A 19,124-nucleotide genomic window follows, 5' to 3' on the forward strand; every position below is an offset into this window, starting at 1 on the left:
TTATATATTAATATACATAATATATATGTAATATTATATATAATAATATATAATATGTAATATTATATATTATGTATACATATATATGTGGATATATGTAATGTATATATAGTATATATATGGTGTACATATATGTATACACTTGTGCATATGCATATATGCACACATGTATGTGTGTATATGTAGCTTATGCTATATGTGCATATATGTGTACATATATTATGTGTGTACATACTGTACACATATATGCACATATATTTTTACAAAAATATACATATATACTATATGTACACTATATATGTATATATGTATATAGTGTACATATAGCATATATATTCATGTTATATACAATATACATAGTATATGTACATAGTATACATATACATGTACATCTGGTACACATACATACTGTACATGTACATATGGTGTACGTATATATGTATGCATAGATATTTATATATACACACAGATACTGTTTCTATGGTCCTCATTATCTCAAAGTCAGTTTCTTTATCTATAGAATAAATTTGGGCTTCATAACACTTTTGATGTCTTATATTGTCAATATTCTAGAATCATTCTAATGCAATACAAGGTATAAACTCCTTGATTTGGCTGTTAAGCCTAATAGAAAATACAGAATGAACATGTATACATATTTGATTACACTATACAACTTTTTTGCCAAAGGGATTTTATTAGTTTGGATATAGGATGAAAAGTTTTCATGGACATGTACAATTTATATATAAGGAATTAAAACTTTTTAAGTAACAGCTAGTCGATGTTAGGAAACATTAAATCTAGCTCTGATTCATGTTTGGTGATCTCTTTTGAAGATGGTTTGTTAGAACAAACGTAAAATTTCCTCCATAACCATGAATCATGGGAAGAAAAGAGGTAGAGAAAACCAAGTCCTTGTACCAATTTAAAGCAGGCTTAGTAATGGAGTAACAATTTAAGTATTGTTTTAATGTCACAATTTCCTCTTGGTTGTTAAATGCAGTTGCATTTAATAATTTAATAAAGTCATGCCTTTCCTAGGATGTTTAATCAGTGAACCATTTGTTTATCATAACATAGGGTGACATTGAGCCAAATGCTGTTGATAAAGGATTAAGCCACAAAATACTTGCATGGAAAATATTTGTGAACATGAGCAAATTGAGCAGAACTGTTATTTTATTCATACAGGACTTCACATGTGTAGTGATTACAAGTAATCTCAGTAGGTAAACTGAGGTTGGTGGCTTTTCATAGTTTCTCACTGTGTGGTGAGAGTTTAGGGTTTGGCTTTGCCGCTAGAGAATGTCATTGTCTTTTGTCACCTCTAACGGGTAACAGATGGCTTCGGGATGCTGTGCCCTATGAGAATTCAATTCACTGGGGCTTCTCAAATTTGAGGAGGCCACATGTGTCCCTGAGAATGGCACATGGCCTCCTGATCCTCCCAGATAAGATTCTGTACCAGTTTGGGAGCCATTTGATTAAGTCCCAATGAAATGCTACAGCACGGATGACATGATCATTTCTGCTTTGCATTAAAGATGAACCAGAAGACACCAGGTGCCCTTGGCAGCCTTCAGCTTCCAGATGTTGCTGCCACCTGCTTCTTCTCTGTTAAAAATGGCCTCAGTTGGTAGGTAGGGAGTTTGTTCCTACAGTTCTCAGACGGGAAGAGAGGCCTTGTGAGTTGGTGTGCATTCCATCCAGAACATGACTTCTTTCAGATGCTTTGGTTTTTTACAAAACAACACCTATCTTCTTCATTCTCTCAAAGTCAGTGGCATTTCTGACTGATAAGGAAGAGCCATCTCTTTCTGTTCTTGATTGGCTGTTCCTTTAATCCCTTAGCTTAACATCTTCTTCCCCCTCCTCCAACTCTTCTTCCTCCTCCTCCTCTGCCTCCTCTTTCACTTCCTCCTCCTCTATTTCCTTTTTACCCTTTTCTCACTTAAGTGCTTTAATTTTCCATCAGTGGAAACAAGTGATATTACTCACCATTACTTTCTACATCATATAACCTTTCAGATCACTATTTTTATTGGTTTTGCTTGGATTTCTAACAGCAGTATTTTTAACAGGCATACCAGGACAAATCCATTATTCAGAGGACAAGGTAAAGGAGGTCAGGCACAGGGGGCTCATGCTTTTTCTTTTAGCTACTTAGAAGGCTTTTATCTGGAGGATAATGATTCCAAGCCAGCCTTGGCATAAAATCTAGAAGACCACACGTCCAAATAGAGTACAATGTGTGGCTTTCAATACCCCAAAGGCGAGTGAATTGCCTGACTTGAGCACACCTCACAAGTGAAGTCAAAGGAAACATGTAGGCTGAAATGCACGAGTCTGGTTGTCCTGTGCTTACAGACACAACTCCTGATGCAGCCTATCCCACATGAGCATGCAGCCAAACTCAGCTGCCGACAAGACAGTCATGAGGCAGCAATCAAAGCCATTACGTGGATATGTGGCATTTTAAAACCACATTTTCCTTTTTTGATGCTTTCTGTGATGTGTCTACACGTTTTTCATAACTTAGGGCAGAGGCAGAATAAGGAAGAAAATAGAGTTGATCTATAGCTAATTTGGGGGTTATTTTATTCTTTAATCCAAATTTAGAGAGATTTAGTTCATTAGGAAAAGATGCTAATCTTGTATATTTCATTTCTGGTTATATAATCAGCAACAGACTCCTAAAGGCTTTATCACAATTTGATTTTATTATCATCAATTAAGTGTTAGGATTATTATTCATATTACTGTTTATTTGGTTTGGTTTTGTTGGTAGTAGCATCTTCAAAGGACAAGGAAAAGAAACTCAGTTAACTGAGGGCCCACATCTGTAATGTTAGCTCTTCAGAAGGCCGGTATCTCTAGAACTGTGTTTCAAAGCCACTCTGGGCAGAAAATCCATGAGACTCCATGTCCAAAATAACCAGCAAAAATTCAGGCTAGAGGTATGGTGGCTCAAGTGGTAAAGCACCAAGCAATCAAACAAGCCAAGCAAGTTGTATATTGTAAGGTCAAACCCTTCTACTGGCAAGACAGAAAAATATGATATGGAAAAACGTTTTATATGTAGTATCTAAATCTCAGATTTTGTAAGAATTAAGCCAGATTTAGTTTGTGTTTTTATTACATAATACTCATTTATAACTAAAATCTCTGTAGCCTTCCTTAAATGGTTTCATAGCTGTTATCCTTGCCTGAATAGTTTCCTTTTTTATTTTTTTGCCGGTCATGGGGCCTGAGCTCTGGACTGCATAGTTTCCTTTTAACCATAGTTTTGCCATGCTTTACTTTGCGAGTCTGACTGTATGGTCTTTCTTTCTTCTGTGTTGTCTAATTGTGTACATTGTCTTATGGCTTCTTACCATTTGAACAGCTTCTTTCAGTCATTCTTCCCAGTGCTAGAGACCAGGGGCTCAGCCATGCCCTTGTGCAATCCTACCAACCCAAGTATAGAATGCATGTAGAATCGGTGCATTATTACATGCTTCTAGTCAGGGCTTGAAAGTTTAGTGCCTGATGTGAATTTGTAAGGAAATGGTGAAAATTCCTCATGGTGTTTTACAGTATTGATAATGAAGGTAATGGTAAAAATCTAAGCTAGAATGTTTCTGAGATACTGACTTGGTTCTTTTGGTATGCATATTGATGCCAGTACTGGGACTTGGAAACAGGGTTTGGACCCTGTTTCTTAGCATCTTTGCTTTAGAGTTAGGACTCCATTTCCAGATTTTGGTGTTAGGAGATAACTTCCCAAGCTGGCTTCAAATCATGATAATCAGACCTCAGCATCCTAAATAGCTAGGATTACAGATGTGAGCTACAGGCACCTGGCCAGGAAGAATTTGTAAGAAGAAACCTATGTTGTGTGTCTAAATTAATCCATTTTGTTCAGAGTGTACATAATGATATAGGCCCTTCTCACTTGAAGTCTACCCAGAGTGGCTTCGTAGAGATGATGAATCCAGTTTGACAGTTGTCTCTTTCATTTTGTAGACAAAGCAGAGTATGACCTACAGTAGGGCAGCTGTGAGAGGCTGGGTCTGTTCAAGGGATCAAGGCAAAAGCCTATGGACGGGGGAACTGGTTACTGGTCCGTTAATGGCAGAAGAAAGAAGGTGTATTTTCCTCATGAATGAGGCCCTCTTGGAGCAATTTCCCATATTCCCCAGTGATTTCATCTGCACAAACACCAAGAAAATCCAAAGTATATTCCTTAAATTAGGAATAGAGCTAGAGTGACAGACTGAGGAGAATAAATGAAGTAGCATTCCATGATTATTCTGTATTTGTGACAGGAAATACAATTAAATATTTTCAGTAGAGAATTGCTGTAGAATTCAAAAGCCATCACAAATGAATAAACAAATCAATAAACATCTGCCAGTAAACAGTGTATGTTTATGTAGTACATTCGAGTCCCAATTTTCTTGCTTGTTTTTTTTTTTTCATTTTTCCCTCCCAACTTTGCACCTGAGACAAGGAGCCAGAAGGAGAGGATGAGTGGAAAAATTGTGTAGGAAAAAAAAGAAGTCCTCTCCTATTGGTTAGCAGTTTGTTTGGAGATGACCTAGCCTGGAGAGAGGGAAGAAGTCTTACCTGTGAATGAAGAATGAAGTATTGATTTGTATGCTCAACTCTATATTCAAATTTCTGAATGGTTATTTTGTTACTTAGAATCAAAGAAGTCTGTATTATATAGGAAAGATTAAAAAAAAAACATGTAGGCTAGAGTTTTATCCATGGGTCAGAAGAAACTTTTCCATCCTCACAGGAATTAATTTGGTAGATAAAAGCAAACTTTGTAGGAGGTAATAATCAGATAGTATAAGTAGGATGCTATCTGATTATTACCTCCTACAAAGTTTTCATGGCTATTTCTCCAGTAACACCTAATTTTGAACCTCACCATTTTAGAAGAATCAGTATTTTAATACATATTCTTGGCGGGAGAAGCTTGAACACTGGGCCTTGACTCTTGCTTGGTATTTTTATTCAAGTGCTCTACCACTTGAGCCACACCTCCCCTTCCAACTTTTTGCTGGTTAATTGGCGATCAGAGTATCCCAAAGCCAGTTTGCCCAGACTAGCTTCAAACCTCCATGCACTTGATGGGAACAAAGAGAGAGACAGGGAAGGGCCAGGGGCCAAGGACAACTTTCATGATTTACTTCTAGCTAAGTCCCACCTTTGTCGTGTGTGTGTGTGTGTGTGTGTGTGTGTGTGTGTGTGTGTGTTTGTACTGGGGTTTGAACTTGGAGATTCACATTCTTACTTTACTTTTTCACACTAGGCTGGTGCTCTATTACTTGTACCACACCTCCACTTCTGGCTGTTTACAGACATTATTATTATTATTTTACTAATTAAGAGTCTCATGCATTTATCTTCCAGGATGACTTGAAACCTCAGTCCTCAGATCATAATACCCTCTCACAATGTAATTTTAAATTTCTACCATGTTTCAGCATTTTGCAAAGTGATATGAATGCCCTGGAGAATAAGATATATATAGCCTCTGTTGAAATACAGCTATAGGCCATGGAGGAAATTGGCATTAAATAAATTATCACAAAGATAATTACAGTGGTGGAAAGGGCAACATTCAAAAGTGCTTACTATATCTGCATGATTATTAATTGCCTATAGAAACAGCCTCTAACACCATACTCGTCAATGCTTACACAGCAGATTAGAAATACATAGGTTATTGTATTAAAAGTTAGAAATGACTACATTAAAAGTTAAAAAGAATAAGCACTTTAAGACAAAGATAAGATCCTACAACATTCATGGCAAGGAAGAACTAATGCTACTTGTTTGGAGTGTAACCTGGTTATTCCAAAAAGCTGATGGTAGTTAGTGATAGAATTTCATCCAGACCTTGAAAAACAGGAGGGCATTGATTTATGGAACCATGATTTATAAATGCATGATTCTGTAGGTGTAGACTTCTCAGAACAGAGAAATAGCCCTAAAAATTCACAGTACAGGAAATTGGCAATAGTTGTTTTTCTCCTTCATCCTGAGAATCAAGAATTTCAAAACCATCTGAATTCATTTTCTCTACTTCTATTAGCCCTTGAATTTATTTCTTATATTTAAATTTTTGTTTTCCAAGCTAATTCATTTCATTGACACACACATTATTTACATGCACACACACACATACACACATGGACATAAAAGTGTTATGTCATCATTATCACCACCAAATATGTTCTGAATATGTTTACTTTAATTTTTACTTTCCCTAGAAAAGTGACTCTAAGCATGTTCATGTATATGCAAAAAAATATCATAAATATCATCTAGATTATAATTTTTCAAAAAGATTCTAAAAGACCCCAATATTTGTCAGTTGTAGGGGATTCCAGCCAATCTATCAGCCTTACCTTATGGTACCAAAAAAAAAAAAAGAGGAGGGTGCATGGGTATTGACACATGATTACACATGATTTTTTTTTTTTTGGGTCCGGTTGTGGGGCCTGAACTCTGGGCCTGGCTGCTGTCCCTCAGCTCTTCAGCTCAAGGCTAGCGCTCTACCACTTGAGCCACAGCGCCACTTCCAGCTTTTTTCTTTTTGCTTATGTGGTGCTGAGGAATCGAACCCAGGGCCTCCTCACGCATGTAAGGCAAGCGCTCTACCACTGAGCCACCTTCCCAGCCCCTTGACACATGATTTTAAAAGTATGTGTGATTATTCACACACACACACACACACACACACAAACACACACACACACAAACAGAAAGCTAACGGCTCATACCGCCTATAATCCTAGCTACACAGGAGTCTGAGATCTGAGGATCATGGTTCACAGGCAGCCCAGGCAGAGAAGACTTAGACGCTTAGCTCCAATTAACCAGAAAAATGCTGGAACTGGAGGTAGGCCTCAAGTTACAAAGTGCCAACCTTGAGTGAAAAAGCCAAGCTGCCGGGTGCTGATGGCTCATGCCTGCAATCCTAGCTACACAGGAGGCTGAGATCTGAGGAGCATGGTTCAAAGCCAGCCCACGCAAGAAACTCTATGATACTCTTATCTCCAATAAACCACTAGAAAACCAGAAGTGGTGTGTTGTGACTCAAGTGGTAGAGTGCCCGCCTTGAGCTAAAGAGCTGAGGGATAGTGCCCAAGCCCAGAGTTCAAGCCCCACAACCAACAAAAAAAGAAAAAGCCAAGCTAGAGATGGTAATGTATATTCATGACTTGAACTCACATCTCCTCCCATCCTGCACTATGTTGGTGCTAATATATGTGATTTGAACTCACGTCTTCTGTCCTGCACTGTGTTGGTGTTAATGGACACCATAGTGTCAGGCTTGTAGAATCTTCTGCTCATCTAATTTCACTATTCTAAGGACTATATTTTCTTTCCATTGTAAATGCAAAGGAAATATAGCTATTGATAGTCCAAAATCACCCAACTAATTACTACTTGTTTCTTTACTGCCTATGTAAACAGCTTACAAGACAAGAAAGAGATTAGTTATGAACTAGTTTCCCCTTAATGAACATCACAAAAAAGGATATAAGAAGTCGTATTACTCTTTCTATTCTGTAGACTCATGATACAGATCACCTTAACTCTTTGCTACTGTGAAAAGTGAAGAACTTGACTACTGGCCTCATTGCCATCATCCTTCATATTATTGGCATTATACTGGGGCACAGTGCAAAGGCCCAGGTCTTAGTTTCAAAGTCAAATGAAGGGAACAGGGCTATTTGGTGTTAACACTCGCTTTCATTCAGATTCTCTATTCATTCTTTTTTTTTGGGGGGGGGGGTCCGGTTGTGGGGCCTGAACTTTGGGCCTGGGCGCTGTCCCTCAGCTCTTCAGCTCAAGGCTAGCACTCTACCACTTGAGCCACAGCACCACTTCCGGCTTTTTTTCTTTCTGCTTATGTGGTGCTGAGGAATCGAACCCAGGGCCTCATGCATGCAAGGCAAGTGCTCTTCCACTGAGCCAACTTCCCAGCCCAGATTCTTTGTTCTTTCTAAACCTAAGGATTTAAGAAAAGAGCTGCAGTATAGGAAATGTGAATTAGCTAGAAAGCTTGAGACATTTAGTAGTGAGTAACACTGTTTTAAAGCGATGAGCAATTCTAGTGAATTACCTGAAACCCAATCAGGCCCTTGAGTCCACAATTTCTGATATCAACTTCTATAGAAAGTAGCTAAATGGGTATATGGATTATGGCAGGAAAGACTCCCTTGTCACACTCTACAATGGTTCAGACAATTGCTAAATGACAGATTAAAGTAGCCTTGCTTGAGGTTCAGGGCCATCTGCAGCACAAGACTGGGAAGTGCCTAACTTCCAATGGTGTGATCACAACTTGGGATCCAACAGCACAACAACATGGCAGAATCTTGGCTGCTCATCCTTTTGTTTCAGGGTGAATAAGTGCTTTCTCCAGGGAAAGGCTGGATGGGAAGGCTACGTTTCAAGCTTTTCAGTTGTAGCTGAATTTATGCTAGCTTAATAACTACTTGATTCACTAGCTCAACACTAACCAGGGTAGGATGATTTAAGCACTTGGTTATAACCTGTTCACAAGCTACTTGGGAAGGTGTTACATTCTTCCTGAATTAGGCACCATGGAATTCATTCACCTTTGCTTCTACTCCAGACACAGAGCCTGAGAAAATAGGAGAAAGCAAAGGTCCTTAGTCCCACTTGAAGGCTTTATAAAGCTTCCTGAAGCAGACACAGCACACTGGCAGCAGTGGGGTGGTCAGTGACTTACGTCCAAAGTGAAGGCTCAGTACTGCCTTTGCTGGAGAAGCGTTATCAGAAGCTTTGACAGTTGCAACAGTGTGAAGAAAAATACCTCAAGGCTAAAGACAGAAACCTCATCAGAGCAGGGAATGCTGGGATGAGTGACATTGTTTTATTTTGTGCTTTTTAAAAAATTAATACTGGCGTTATAAAACACCCATTCTGTGTGTATCACTTTCTTTTGTACATTTTTAAAACATAAATGCAAAAGGGACAAATGCATTATGATACACACATGAAACAAAAAGTAATGTTTGTTTTTGCCAGTCCTGGGACTCGAACTCAGGGCCTCAGCTCTGAGTTTTACTTTGCTCTACCACTAGCGCCATGCCTCCACTTCGGGTTTTCTGGTGGCTAATTGGAGATAAGGGTCTCATGGCTGACCTTGCCTGGCCTTGAACCACAATCCTCACATCTCGGCCTCCCAAGTGGCTAGGATTACAGGTGTGAGTCACCAGTGAAGAACAATTTTAATGGAGGATCTAAAAACCTAACAATCTGGGAGAGAATCAAAAAGATTACAAAGTTAGGAACTTTGATTAAGGATATATGGCCATCAGTACCTTTGTGTTGTTAGCACATACTAGGTTCTTTCAAAATGCTATCTTTTTTTTTTTTTGTCAGTTGTGAGGCCTGAACTCTGCTGTCCCTCAGCAATTTAGCTTAAGGCTAGTGCTCTACCACTTGAGCCACAGCACCACTTCCGGCTTTTTCAGCTTATGTGGTGCTGAGGAATTGAACCCAGGGCCTCATGCATGCAAGGCAAGCGCTCTACTACTGAGCTACCTCCAAGCGCCTCCCCCCAAAGACTATCTTTCTTAATGGGATTAGAAACAAGGTTTGGTTTCAGTACTGTTGGCCTCAGTTTCATTAATAAATGTATCTTGTAAAGGAAAATTGGCATCTCAATACATACAAGTGTTCCTATCCTCTCAGAACATCTTCAGAAACAAGCACAAAATACCAGGATCAACCCACTTCAACTTCTCTGCTTTCTACGGAATCCATCTACTCACTGGTCAGGTACTGTTGAAAAGAATTTGTACTGATTGGTCTTTTGGCTACAAAGGGTTTCCTTTTTCCTGGAGTTTAAAACCTATGGGGCTCCTATTATCCAAGCTGTATGGATGATATGTATGTGCAATCATACAGGAGTTTGCTCTCATCCAGCCATGGGTGGCTACTTGTAAACAATGAGAATGAATGGTTCACAGGACTGAATGAATGTGATTATCCACTACCATTCATTTTATTTTTGAAAGAAAGAATTGATGCGGAGAATGTAACTTGTGACTGAAATCCTGGCTCTTGGTTCTTTGGCTTCTCATGAACCCCCAGAGAAATACTTCTTATCTTTATGATTGAGCATGAACACTGAGCCACAGTAGAGAGACACAGTACTGGAGATGAATGCACTCTCTCTTTAATGTGTTTTCAACCAAGTCACTTTGATTGAATGCCTTTGAGTTGTCTGGGTCTTAGCTTTGAAATGGGGCATGCACACTTTATATAGTTATAGATGCTGTGCTTCTAAACCAAGAGCTTCTGTGAGTAAAAGGAAAAAAAGCTTATTAATTCACTTTATTTAATTTATTCCAGCCTAACTGGACCTCTTGTCAAGGTTGTATCATCTGACAACCATCACAACATATATTCTTGAAATAAATACTAGATGACAAGATTTTAAGGTGAAAACATTTCTAGAATATCTTTTCTTGAATACCTTTATGTCCCACTTTTGACTCCGCACTGTCCTAGCCTCAGAAAACAAAAAAAGAACAGAAGAGGGGAAATGCAATTGGACAGAGTCGGATAGAAAGTGCACATTGTCTTCTTTGGCCATACACTTTAGTACTAGCTGCAACATCCTTGACATCATGGTAGAATAAATGAACATACAGCCCTCAGTCTGTCTGGAATAGTGACTAATTAGCTAATTCACACTTGTGAATATCTGTATTATCTTTAAGTAGTTGTACAGAGGAGTTGCCATTTGCCAAAGCAGTTTCTGAATCCAGTGCCTCTGGATCCATGTCACCCCTTTCCACATTCTCACCTACCCCTCCCCTTCCTTTGCTTATCTTCATTTTACGTAATGTATTGAATTTTAATTCCAGACATTTCTGAGTTTCTTCCACAGGTCATGTATGGAGCTGTGTGCTCAAGATACAAAACTAGTTCACATATCCTTGCTTTCTAGAGTTCAATAGCCTTCCAGGCCAGGAGAACTTCCCGTAAGAAAGGTACAGCAATATCCTTAAAACAAGTGCTTACAACTTGAATCTACTTTCTAGTTCCATCCCTGCTTTCCTGACAAGCAAAATTTCCCTTGTGCAACTCCACACAGGCCCAATAAGCATCACTATTTGGCAAATATTTTTATTTTGGCAAATACCTTTTTGGCCCCCATGCAGGTAGCCATGGCAAGAGTTAATAATGTCACAAAAGAGCGGGGGTTCTGCTGCTGTGTTCAGATGGAAATCATGAATAAGTAAAGCCCGTGTTTCCTGAGTGTCAGCAGCCCTGGACTCCAGAGGCTCATGGACTGGACTTTTGAACCCCAAAGCCAATGATGGCCCTGAGAAGTAAGGGCTTAGGGCTTTAGCATTTAAAATCCAGAGAGTTTTGGTGCAAAATGCTCCAGTCATAGGCTAATTGCTCTAAGCTTTCAGTAAGAGGCTTATGGCTCTAGATATTGAGAATTAGCAGTTTTTAGCTCCAAAAATTCAGAGCCAAAGCTTACATCAAGTCAGAAATGTATTTTTCTGTCTTCAAGAGATAATGGCCCCCGTGTCTAGCAGCTAGTTCTAGTTCTATAGCTCAGAGCTTTGTGCTTCGGACTCTTTGGCCCTTACACTTTAGTAGCTTCTGAGGAATCTTCCAGCATCCAGAGTCTATCGCCCTCCCACTTGGCTCTTCATCACCTCTCACCTTCTTGGCACTTCCACAGTTCTTTGCTGTCTCTGCATTCTTGCTACAGGATTCTTAAACGCTTCAATTACCTCATAGCTGCCGAGTGAGCAAAGGGCTTTCTACCCCAGGAGTCCTGGGAGCCACAGTCACACTCAGCCTCGTTCTAGCAATGGCTACAGGATGTCTGGGGCTTGCCAAGGTTTCATTTGCTTTGGATGTTACCGTCACCTCATACTCTACCTGTGATAAAGACCACAAGTAGAAAAGAAATGACAATTCAGAGTACTTCACAGCACCCAAGTCCTGTCCAAATACCCTTGTGAAGACCTGAGTCCTGCCTGTCTCAATAGGATACTGCCTTCATATGGGTTACTCTACCCATTTAAAAGACTTAGAATTCCCTCTTCTGTGAGACCCATGTCCTCATTCAAAATTCCTTTGGCCGTTTACTGTGGTTTTAAGAACAGCTTACACTAAGCAAAAAGAAAGAAATGTAAATATCACCCAACGTGGAAGAAATAGTTGTTTTGTCAAAGCTCGTAGAACTCACAAACTTTATAGACCATGATAATGACAATTTGCCTTGTGAAGGTTAAATGTGTTTATGACTTTAACTAAGCATCACTATTCCACAAAACTGTGAAATAGGTGAAATTTATGTAATCACTTGATCTCAATTAGAAAAAGTAAAAAAAGAACTGCATTCTTCCAGAGCTGGGTGGTTTAAATTATATGAGTATTCATGCTAATGAAGGGTAAATGATGGAACCTGTGTTCACATTTTAGAGCCTTAGTTTCAATCTCCTTGATTACAAAATCTTCTCCAAGCGCCACTGAACTTTGGAAATTCATTTGCTGTGTTGCACCTTCTTCCCAACAATTGTTCGTCAATATCCAATAGGATAATGGAGAATTAACATATTTCTATAGAATTTATAATGCATACCTGCTATCTGTGGCCAAACCCAGTACAAGACACAGGGGATATAAAGATTTCTCAATTGTGCTCCTTACTCTGGAGAAAGCCATTAGGAGAGACAGAAGTAAATGAAGTGTGTAGGTAAAATTTCTTAAGAAATTGAATGACCCCACTTTTCTCTGTGGGTTGGCCAACTTAGGTTATTTATGACTAAATCTTAAATGGAAGATGTCTTGTTATTAATATCAAAGTAATCATATAGGGAAATTATTATCTATCAAGCTGCTTTTAGAAAAAGAGGATATTTTTTTCTCTGTTTATGTAGATTTCAACATAGCCAATTTCCTGTTAAAATCCATGGCCCTTTAAGACACTTTTTCAGTTAGTAATATTCCATTACAAGGGTGCTGTGCCTTTTCTTCTGCTGCTCCTTTGAATTCAGAGCGGTTTAGCCTGTTCTCGTTTAGCAGAAGTTACATAAGTCACATTATTGCTCCTTGCCTGTGTGCAACCCCTGTCTTATTTCTCCTGGGTAAGAACAACTTTATTCTTCATGTCTTTCATATTGATACAATTCTAAGAATACACATTCTCCCTTTCTCCATTTTGATTTGGTTCTTACAAACAACATGAAAAGTGGTTTGATGTTTTAGTCACATGGTCAATCATCATGGCATGGACTTGACTTAAAACATTTTCCCTTTCCTTTAGACATCATGCTTCTTTTGGCAGTCACTAAGAATTTCAGGGAGGAAGGCACGCTGGAGAGTGCTGTGGTGGATGGGTGCTTTGAAAGACTAGAAATGAAAAGTGACAGTTCACTGCTCTTTACTGTCCAGAGCAGCTGGATCACAAGAGATGCCAAGTCCCTACTGAGAAAACTTCAAGCCCTGCTCTCTCATCATTCTTATCCCTTCTTCAAGAATTCTGGCAGAGTAAATAATGTGTGTTGAATATCATCTATCTATCAAGCTATTTATCTATCTTCTCCATTCCTAAGAACCATAATCACTAATAATCCTCAGTGAGCAAAATACATTTCTTTGATATGTATTTTCCCATCCTTTTCTTCTCCCAAATAGTCTAGAAGTTTAATTTAATCTTGAATTCTTTTGATATGTACAGAATAATAGTAATTTCGAAATAACCATTGAATGCCTAATCTACTGTCAGTTTTAGGAATTATTGGAATGTGATGGCATAGGATATTAAATTTTCACATTTTCATCTCTGTTCCCCAGGGTCTCTATGTGATTTAAATTCTGCCTCTTTTGAGAGTCTCTTGTAGAAATAGTAGCTATATTCAGTCTGCTCTATGGCTTCATTCCCAAGGAACCAATTAGAAGGATGAAGTCACTTTTGAGTGCCACCAACACAATGCCCCTCGCTGGAGAGGTTTGCATATTGTTGGAGTGAAGAATGCTGCATTGCCTATACCATTGCTATGGTTTCTATGACAATTAGCTTCAGCCTCCTGAGCTGGAGTTCCAGTCCACACCAACTCACCAAGGACCTGCCCCAGTCCACACCAACTCACCAAGGACCTGCCTTTAGAGAAATATGAATTTGAGTATTTTACAGGTTTCTGATTTGGTCTTTTCCCAGTCATCTGCTTCCTTCTATTTTTCTGCTTTGGGTTTGTGAGCCATGATGTTTGACTAGCATCACCCAGTCTTGCAAGTCTGAGCTCTGAAAATTGTTCTCTTCTTAGCATCCTTGGTATTACAACATGCTTACATTCATGCTGATCAACTAGCAAACCCAATCCCCTTTCTTCCCTTGCTGCTTACTTTCTTCCTATCTCCTGCTCAGCTCCTACCAACAAAACTCAGACAAGTTCTCTTCTTAGAATTAGAGGTGAGTCTCAGGTCAGATGTCAAAGACTCAAGAAGGCAAAAGTGGCAGCTACAAACCTCTTGAGACCCAAGCTCAGAACTTTACCAGCTCAAGCTCAGAACATCCCTCAGTGCAGAATTCACCTTTTATTACATTCTGTTGCTCAAAGAAAGACACAAGCCAGATAAGATACGAGGAGTGGAAATATTCAAGTGGACCAAGAATGGGGGGGGCATAGCAAGGTCAAAGTCAGCACTGCAAAAGTGCATAGATTCAGAGATGTGAAAGTACTCACTTTTCTCTATGGAAAGAATACTTCGCTTTTTCACCTACAAACTGCATACAAACCACATTAACCCTATCACACAAGTCTCCTCTTAGTATAAGGCCCCAAATCTAAGGATTCCTAAACTAAATCAGGTCTGGTTGTGAAATGTCAGGAGTCTTGGCAGAACTAGAGAGTGAAATGAGCTTCTATTTGGAGTAGTCGATTAAAGCAAAACAAATACATACATATAAACCACGCAATTCATAAAGCAACTGCAAGTTGGAGAAAGTGAAAACTCCTCCAGTCCTATTGCCACATATCTAAGTAATGGTGTACTGGTTGAAGGTCAAGTGGTTCAGCACAACAGGAAGGTCATTTCAATGTCAAGAGTTTAAGGGCCCAGGGAGCAGAGGAAGGATAAGCTTGGAAGAGTGTTGAGTGATGGAAAGTGTTTTCTAAGTCCTTCCTCCAATTGAAAGATCTCTGGAGAGATATGTAAAGATGACCTTGGCCTGATGTATAGGAGTCAGGAGTGTAAAAGAACATGAGAGGCCAAAATGAGAGAGAGAGAGAGAGAGAGAGAGAACCTTTATCCACTTTCAACTCTCCTAGAACCTGTCATTCTGTGGCTGTGCACCATGATTGGTAAGGAAGAGCAAGCTTTCCCTCTGAGGACAACAAGATAAACTTTTGTAATTGCTCATTGTCAAGCCAGAAAAATCAGACATAGGTTATAACTAGAAACCCGACACTTAACTTTGTGGATGAAACTTCCGATTCTCCTGTGTGACTGTTTTTAAGTCTACAGACAAGGATGCTAAAAAGACATACTAGATTCTGTAGATCACCTATCTACTGTGTTCAATATCCAAGCAATCATACCATAGCAGAGTATCAGGTCCTTCCATCACAGGGAGAGGGAGGCATGGAGGATGCACAGTACCCACTGGCCTGCATCAGTTCTGAAGTCTAGATGTGCACAGCCTGTGGCTTGATTAGGCCATGTCTGCTCAAGTTTGTTTGTTTGTTCCTTCTGATTTTTCTGTGCTGGTCCTGGGGCTTGAACTCACAGCCTAGGCACTGTCCCTGAGCATGTTTTGTTCAAGGCTAGTGTTCTACCACTTGAACCAGAGCTCTATGTCCAGCTTTTTTGGTAGGTAACTGGAAATAAGAGTCTTATGGGCTTTCTTGCCTGGGCTGACTTTGAACTATGAGTATTAGAATTACCAGATTGAGCCACGGGTGCTCAGTGCCCAAGCTTCAAGTGGTTCTTCATTCTGCTGTTCTCTGTGTTTATGGCTGACTTGCATTCTCAGCCTGTTTTCTGGGAATGGGAGCTAATGAACCTGAATATCTCCTTGCAGAGTTTAAACAGACTTTGTCCCAGTTAGTCAGAGTTGATAGGAATTCTTAAAAATTGTATGGAATTTCTATGTGTAAGATACAGCTGTATGTACACATTACCTTATTCATGTAAATGTAACCCCTCTGTGCACTATTTTTACAATATAAAACAATAAAAAAGATACAGCTCTGTGAGATAATAGTCACATTTAAGTTCTTACCCTAAGAGGTCTCTTTCTCATTAAGGGAATTCAACCTATTATCAAGTTGAAAGGGACTAACACATATTGCCTTCTAGTCTTCTGAAGTCTTATCAACAAAGGATCCTAGAAACCACACTGATTTCATCTCTACCAGGAGGCTGTTTCTTATTTGGAAAACCTTTGTTAGGCAGGAGAGCATCAAGAGTGAGAAACATTTTCCCCCAACTGGATGTGTTTTTGCTTTATGTGTTTTCTTTAATATCTACTTCCAAATGAAATGATTCCTTCTTTATCTCCTTTCTCTCTTGGGGTAACCTATTGTGCTGGTAGAATCATCGGACTGACACAATGAGCTTGTGATCTAGAAGGCTTCATAGCCAGACCCACAGTTTATTCAGCATGTCTTCCTTCTTCCCTCCTTCCTTGCTTCCCTCCCTCTCATCCTTTCTTCCTTCCTTTCCTCCCTCCCCACCTCCCTCCTTCCTTCCTTCTTTCCTTCTCTCCCTCCCTCCTTTCTTTCTCTTGGTTTTCCAAACCCATTTTTGAGTTGTAATTTACATAAATAAAATGCACTCATTTTAAAGTCATAGTTTGTTGAGCTGTGGCAACTGCGAGCAGTATTCAGCTAACACCACAGTAAAGATAGAAAACATTGAATCACTGCAAAAAAAAATGTTTCTTGAATACAAGATCCATTTTCCATGGTTCTTTGCAGGCAGTCTCTTCTTTGAACCCCAGGGCTTCTGCAACCACTGAATTACTTTTTACGACTTCATCTTTTCTAGATTTCATAGTGGTATGATAATTCATAATAGGCTTTTAATTCTTTTTTGACTAATATTGTGTTTTACTTTATATGCGAAATTACAACTTAAAAACCAAATAAACAAAATGAAGACATGCATGCAATAACTTCTGATTTATCTAATCTATCTTACCTTATGTATTTATCCATATTGCTTCATTTATCACTATTTTTTCTATTGCTAATGTTCTATATTATCAATATGGCACAATTTGCTGATTCACTGGCTCATATGTATTTGGTTAATTTGAATTTTGGCTATTGTCATTAATGTTTCTATTAACATTTATATCTAGAGGTATATGAATATATGCTTTAGTTCTAGACTACGTGCCCATGAGGGGGTTGCTGGGTCAAAGGCAAATGTGTACATACAGTATTAAGCTTAGTAAGGAACGTTCAAACTTTTTTTTTCTTTTTTTTTAACCTAGGGCCTGGTTCTTCAAAGCTAGTTCTTTACCACTTAAGTCACAGTTCCACTTCCAGCATTTTAGTGGTTAATTGGAGATAAGAGTCACAGATTTTCCTGCCCAGAGATTTGAACTGATCCTCAGATCTCACCACCTAGTAGCTAGGATTATAGGCATGAGCCACCAGTGTCTTGCTTTGAAACTATTTTTCCAAGTATTCTTTCTCTCCACTTTTCAAATCTGCCAAAAGAGCCCCAGAGTTCTTGTTGCTTACACACTTTTCAAGCCTTAGTATCATATACTACATTTTTTGGCCATGCTTTAGTTCTTTTTTCTTCTTCTTAATATTATTAGAATATTAGGGATCTTTGTAAATGCTCCATGCAAGCCTTTTGTTAGACTAAAGTTTTACAGTTTTGTTTTTTTATCCAGTTGATGACTGATCTGTGTTCTCAGCCTTGTCTCCATGGTAACACATATACTTCACCTGTGCAGGGCCTAGGCCTTGATTTCCAGAACCACTGGAAAACTGTTAACTTTGACCACATCTGTTCTTTGTCAACTGTTCATAGATAGCTATTTTTATCTTATTTAAGAATTATCCCCTAGGTATTTTTAATAATAACATTTTCTATGCATTTCTTTTCAGAAGTTTTATAATTTGAGCTCTTTTAGTAAGGTTTGTGGTCTGATTTTTTGCATGGTAGGAGTTCATAGTTAAGGATACAGCTTTTATTTATTTTTTATTATTGTTGTTGTTTGTACAGAACTGGGGTTTGAACTGAGGGCTTGACCTCTTGCTTGATCTTTTTGCTAAAAACTGCTACTCTACCACTTTAAGCCATATTTTCCTTTCCAGCTTTTTTGCTGATTAAAAGACTTTCAGGTTTATCTGTGCAGGCTAGCTTTTAACAGTGATTAACAGATTTCAGCTGCCTGAGTAGCTGGACCATGAGTTCTTGACAAAAGATACCTGGTTTATAAATGCAACTTATGTGATGAAACTTACCAGCTTTTCCAGAATTTCTTGTCCTTTTACCAGCAAACTACCTTGGTTTCTCTGCTCCAAACCAGGTATTATTACAAATGTCAATCTGTGTTTTGACTACATTTTCCTTGCATTGATATAAATGACTGTCATTATTCATTATTTGTTAGCATAATTGTGTATTATATCTGGACAACTTTCAATCTTCTTGTTTTTAAAAATGATTACATTATTCTGTTTTTATGGTCTGCTTTGCATATTTCAAAATTAAGCTTGCCAATTTCTTTTTTTAAGTCTTTTTTGAGTCTATGATTCAATGTGTTGAGAAAGCCTCAGATTAAGGCTTAATAATTATTTGTATTGAATTTTCATCTCCCATGATATATATTCCAAGTGGGAGCTTTGCACAGCTTTCTGGTACAACATAGCAGTCTTTCGCTCTTTCTCCCTCTCTCTCTTTTGCTCTTTCTCTCTTTTTCTTTCTTTCTTCTCTCTCTCTTTTTCTTCCCTCCCTCCTTCTTCCCTCCCTCCCTCCTTCTTCCCTCCCTCCCTCCCTTCCTTCCTTCCTTCCTTCCTTCCTTCCTTCCTTCCTTCCTTCCTTCCTTCCTTCCTTCCTTCCTTCCTTCCTTCTTTCCTTCCTTT

Source organism: Dipodomys ordii, unplaced genomic scaffold (genome assembly GCF_000151885.1).
Source record: "Dipodomys ordii isolate 6190 unplaced genomic scaffold, Dord_2.0 Scaffold182, whole genome shotgun sequence".
In the NCBI taxonomy this organism is placed as follows: Eukaryota; Metazoa; Chordata; class Mammalia; order Rodentia; family Heteromyidae; genus Dipodomys; species Dipodomys ordii.